The sequence below is a fragment of the Ornithorhynchus anatinus genome, chromosome 8, assembly GCF_004115215.2.
Source record: "Ornithorhynchus anatinus isolate Pmale09 chromosome 8, mOrnAna1.pri.v4, whole genome shotgun sequence".
In the NCBI taxonomy this organism is placed as follows: Eukaryota; Metazoa; Chordata; class Mammalia; order Monotremata; family Ornithorhynchidae; genus Ornithorhynchus; species Ornithorhynchus anatinus.
This window is the reverse complement of record NC_041735.1, coordinates 4,893,936-4,900,041: the sequence shown is the minus strand read 5'-3', so window position 1 is coordinate 4,900,041 and position 6,106 is coordinate 4,893,936.

The following is a 6,106-nucleotide window of genomic DNA, read 5'->3' as shown; positions in this document are numbered from 1 at the left end:
TTACTTTATTTCATAGTATTTTATTTATCTTATTTATTTTATATCCATTTTACATTATTTTTATAAATATAATGAATATTCATTATATTCATATACTTATGTACAATATTATATATATAAATATATAAATATTTATGAAAATATATAAATATATTATTTTTTATTATTTTATTCATTTATCCATTTAGTTATTTAGTTAATGTGAGGTGTTCACGCCCTTGAGTCTGTTCATCTCGATGATGTCTTGTTTTTGTTTTGTTTGGCTTTGCTGTCCGTCTCCCCCGTTTATAGACTGTCAGCCCGTCACTGGGCAGGGATTGTCTCTCTCTGTTGCCCGAATTGTCCATTCCAAATGCTTAGTCCAGTGCTCTGCACGTTGTAAGCGCTCAATAAATACTATTGAATGAATGAATGAATTTGTTAAGCCCTTACTACGTGCCAGGCGCTGCACTAATCACTGGGGTGAATACAAACACATCAGGCCGGACACCGTCCCTGTCCCACGTGGGGCTCGCAGTCTCGATCTCCATTTCGCAGATGAGGGAACTGAGGCTCAGAGAAGTGAAGCCAATTGCCTGAGGTCACGCAGCAGACAGGCGGCAGAGCAGGGATTAGAACCCATGACCTTCCGACTCCCGGGCCCCGGCTCTATCCGCGACGCCGGGTACCCGGAGTTTATTTTAGCGTCCGTCTCTCTGTGTAGACTGTGAGTTCTGGGTGGGCAGGGAGCGTGTCTGGCGACTCTGTCATAGCGTCCTCTCCCTAACACTTAGTACGGTGCTCAGCACCCCGTAAATGCTCAGTAAATATCATCGATCGATTGGATAAATGCTCGATAAATATCATCGATCGATTGACTGGGCCCTCCCCTTCCACCCAAGAGCGGATGGGTCCACCCAGCTGCCCGTCCTCCTCTCTTCCCCCATCCTGTAGGACATCGAGGCGGCCATCTCGACCTCCTCAATGGTAGTTTTGCCCCAACTGGCCTCTCGCCCTTCCCTCCTCCAAAGCCGCCCTGGGCAGGAAGACTGGGGCTGCGGGAGCGGGTTCGGCCTATGCCGCGGAGGCCGGGGCGCACGCTCACCTTGCTTCACACACCGCCGGACGCATTCCGCCTGGGTTTGGAAGGTGTCCCGATTGCCAAGGCAGCCCCCGTAAACAAAGGGCTCCCGGGAGCGGGACACGGAGTTGTAGAAGAAGTAGCGTAATAGCGCTTTGCAGGGGCCCGTCTGAGGCGGCAGATGACAGTAGCGAACTGGGGAGATGGGGGAGTCATTCCTTCGATTCAGTAGTATTTATTGAGCGCTTACTATGTGCAGGGCCCTGTGCTGAGCGCTTGGAATGGACCGTTCGGCAACGGAGAGGGACCATCCCTGCCCGGTGACGGGCTCGCAGTCTGAACGGGGGAGACGGAGGGCAGAGCGAAACAGAACGAGACAAAAACAGGACGACATCATCAAGATAAATAGAATCAAGGAGATGTACACCTTATTAACAAATAGGGTCATAAATAATACATACAAATGAGCACAGTGCGGAGGGGAGGGGGAGCAGAGGGAAAGGGGGGCTCAGTCCGGGAAGGCCTCCTGGAGGAGGTGAGCGCTCAGTAGGGCTTCGAAGAGGGGAAGGGAGTTAGTTTGGCGGACTGAGTCCGAATCGGCCACCAACAAGGGCGTCTCCTCGGCCTCTGGGGTCGCCCGGAGGGCAGAGGTCTGTCTCTGGGCCTCCGAGAAGGTCGAGGGCGCCTCTAGACCGTCAGCTTCTCGTGGGCGAGGAATATCTCTAATATACTCTCTCAGGCTCCGCACACAGTAAGCGCTCAATAAACCCCAACGAGCGACCCTCTGAGGGGGGTCAGTCAAAGTTTTCTAACCTCCGGGGACCGAGGCGAGGGTGAGACGTCAGGGTCAGAAAGGGACTTCTGAGGTCAGAAAGCATCTTAGGCCGGGACTGGACCTGGGGACGCTGAGGTGCTGCCCGGTCGACTCCTTCTGGGGGGGTCTGCTGTCTGGGGGTGGGGATTTTTCTGTGGGGCTCTGACCTCGTCGTCGATGCCAGAGGGGATCCTGAGAACGGATCCCTCCCGGCTACAGAACCCGGTCTCTCCGGTGACCTAGCGGGGAGCGCCCCAGTTTACCCGCTAGGTCCCTCGGAGAAGTCGGGGCGGCCAGGGAGAGGAGCGCCAGCAGAGAGAGGAGCTTTGCAGGCTGCATGGTGCCGGGAGTCTGGGGTGGGGGTGTGAGATCCGGGGTGGGTTGGGATGGGGGGGCGGGCTTAGCCTCGTGCGGGGGAGGGGGCGGCTCAGAGCGGCGGGCAGAGCCGTGGCTGCGGGGGGACGGAGCTGGATGTGGCCGCCTCATGGACACAGTTTGCCCTTAGAGTCTGGGGACTCGGGAACACACTGTCTGTGCCCGGCGTCCATGCCAAAGGCAACCGCTGTGACCGTCTGGCCCCCAGGGACATTTGCTGCGGGGAGGCCTTCTGGGCAAGCAAGGGTTAGGTCCACTTCCTCCCCAGTCTCAGGTGCTGCTTCCCCCTCCTCCTCCTTTTCCTCCTCTTTCCTTACCTTTTTCTCTTGGTGCTGCTTCCCCCTCCTCCTCCTCCTTTTCCTCCTCTTTCCTTACCTTTTTCTCTTCTTCTTGCTCCTCCTCCTCCTATTTATCCTCCTTCTCCATGTCCTCTTCCTCCTCCTCCTCCTCCCTTCTTCCTCCTCTTCGCCCTCCTCCTTGTTCTCCCCCTTCTCCCCCTCCTCCTCCTCCTTTTCCTCCTCTTTCCTTACCTTTTTCTCTTCTTCCTGCTCCTCTTCCTCCTCTTTATCCTCCTTCTCCATGTCCTCTTCCTCCTCCTCCTCCTCCTCCTCCTCCTCCTCCTCCTTCTTCCTCCTCTTTGCCCTCCTCCTTGTTCTCCCCCTCCTCCTCCTCCTTGTCCTCCTTGTCTTCCTTCTCCTCCTCTTCTTCTTCTTCCTTCTCGTCCTCCTCCTCCTCCTCCTCGTCCTCCTCCTCGTCTTCTTCATCCTCCTCCTCATCTTCTTCATCCTTGTCCTAGTCTTTCTTCTCCTCTTCCTCCTCGTCCTCCTCGTCCTCTTCATCGTTGTCCTAGTCTTCTCCTCTTCCTCCTCACCCTTCTTGTCCTCATCCTCCTTGTCCTCCTCCTCGTCCTCTTCATCCTTGTCCTAGTCTTTCTTCTCCACTTTCCTCCTCGTCCTCCTTGTCCTCATCCTCGCTGTCCTCCTCCTCCTCCTCCTTTTCCTCCAGCAGACGTGTAACAGGAAATCCACTCTGCCCGCTTAGATTCATCTCGGCACGAGCCTCAGTGAGACTCCTCTGTAGATGTACTCGGTGTGCCCGGCTCTCTCCAGGTCAGGACGCCAGGTCAACGTGCCCGGTCAATAGAGCCAAGCTTATAAAGCTTCCAGGAGGCTTGACCTGGTGCCCCATCACATCCTGGAGCTATCAGAGGGAAGAGAAGAGAGGCCGGATGGTTAGACTGCCCCGAATTCTGGGCCCACGGGCGCGGTGGCTTGCCAAATGACCGGGCCCGATGCCTCTTTGCTGGTTTTGTCCGCGGGCGGCAGACGGGTTGGGGTCGGTGGGTCCCAGCCCCGTTAGTTGCCGGCCTAGGAAAGGCCTACCTCGACTTCTCATCTGCTCAATGGGGAGAATGTTGAATGTCCGTAAAGTGGGGATTATGATTGTGACCGGTGACATGTTAGAGGGCCGGAAGAGGAAAGGATGGCTTCGGAAGTCTCTTGGTTCACAGTGTTGTTTTCTCTGGGGTTACCATCCCAACCGACCTAGGGTTTTCCAGGCAGTAACGATGAGGATGTGACTTCCTTATTGTGTCCCAAGCAGTGGGGTAGATACTTGATCGGATCAGGACACAGGGAAGCAGCATGGTGTTGTGGCTGGAGCGTGGGCCAGGAAATCAGAAGGTCATGGGTTCTAATCCCGGCCCCACCGCTTGTCTGCTGTGTGACCTTGGGCAAGTCTCTTCACTTCTCTGGACCTCACCTACCTCATCTGTAAAATAGGGATAGAGACTGTGAGCCCCAAGTGGGACAGGGACTGTGCCCTACCCAATTTGCTTGTATCCACCCAACTCTTAGCGCATAGGAAGTGCTTAACAAATACTTCAATTATCATTATTCCCTGTCACATAAGCGGTGCTCACAGTCTAAAGGGGAGGGAGAACAGTTATTCCATCCCCGTTTGGTAGATGAGGGAAAGGAGGCCCGAACAAGTGAAGCGACTTGCCCCAGGTCACACAGCGGGCGAGTGGCGGAGTCAGAATTGGAACCCACGACCTTCTGACTCTGAGTCCTGTATTTGTTCCCCCAGGCCAAGGTGCCTCTTACTAGACAGACCAGAAATTTTGAGGAACAGTCCTGAAAATCTATGTATCTGGGGAGACGGGGGGAGGGTGCTCAGACATACTAGATAATATTGGAGGATACCACCTTGGGCAAGTCACTTCACTTCTCTGTGCCTCAGTTCCCTCATCTGTGCAGTGTGGATTAAGACTGTGAGCCCTATGTGGGACAGGGATTGAGTTATCTTGATTATCTTGTGTCTACCCCAGGGCTTAGAACAATGCCCAGTACATAGTAAGTCCTTAACAAATCGCATTATTATCTTGTGACCTTGCAAATGTCACCCAGACCCCTAGGACATACCTGGGCCCCTTTGGGGGGCTTTCAGCAGCCCCCATTGGAGAGTAGGATGACTGGAGGATAAAGGGCCAGCCTCCTCCTCCTCTTCCTCCTCCCTTCTCCTCTTCCTCCTCCTCCTCCTCCTCCTTCCTCTTCCTCTTTTTCCTCTTCTTCCTCCTCTTGGACACAGTCCCTGTTCCACACTGGGCTCACAGTCTTAACCCCCCATTTTCCAGATGAGGTAACTGAGGCCCAGAGAAGTGAAGCGACTTGCCCACGGTCACCCGGCAGCCAAGTGGCAGAGCCGAGATTAGAACCCAGTTCCTCTGCCTCTCAGGCCCGTACTCTAGCCATCGGGCACCCTGCCTTCCACCTCAAACTCTCCTTCGGTCACCTCTCACCCCCTTAAACGTCCACCAAAAAGCATCCCTCACCTTGCCCCCTCCCACGTCACCTCGCTTCTCCGTCTACGGCCCAGCCAGCACGCTCCGCTCCTCTGGGGCCGCTAATCTTCTCACCGGGCCTCCATCTCGCCTGTGTCGCAGCCGACCCCTGGCCCGCGTCCCACCTCTGGCCTCGAACTCCCTCCCTCCACAAATCCCACAGACAATGACTCTCCGCCCCTTCAAAGCCTATTGAAGGCCCATCTCCTCCAGGAGGCCTTCCCAGACTAAGCCCCACTTTTCCTCATCTCCCACTCCCTTCTGCATCACCTTGACTGGTCCCCTTTGCTCTTCCCCCCACCCCACCCCAGCCCCACAGCACTTAGGTATACATGTGGAATTTTATTTATTTGTCTTAACTTCTGTCTCCCCACTTCTCGACTGTGAGCTCATTGTGGGCAGGGAATGTCACTGTTCACTGTTGTATTACTTCACTTCGCCATGCCTCAGTTCCCTCATATATCAAATAATAATAATAATAACGATGGCATTTGTTAAGCGCTTACTACGTGCAAAGCACTGTTCTAAGCGCTGGGGAGGATACAAGGTGATCAGGTTGTCCCACATGGGGTTCACAGTCTTCATCCCCATCTTACAGATGAGGTAACTGAGGCACAGAAAAGTTAAGTGACCTGCCAAAGTCACCAGGTGACAAGTGGCGGAGCCGGGATTTGAACCCACGACCTCTGACTCCCAAGCCCGGGCTCTTTCCACTGAGCCACACTGCTCTGAGATTGTGAGCCCTACGGGGGACGGGGACTGTGTCCAACCTGATTTTCTTGTATCCACCCAGCGCTTAGGACAGTGTCTGCCACATAGTAAGCGCTCAACAAATACCGTCATCATAATAACGATTATTATACTTTCTCAAGCGCTTAGGACAGTGCTCTGCAAACAGTAAGCGCTTCATAAATACGATTTAAGGAGTGAATGAGTCCCTGAGACTTTGCGGCCTCTCCCAGCAAGGGTGACCCGGGCAGGGCAGGACCATCACTGGAGGTCACTGTGCCGTCAT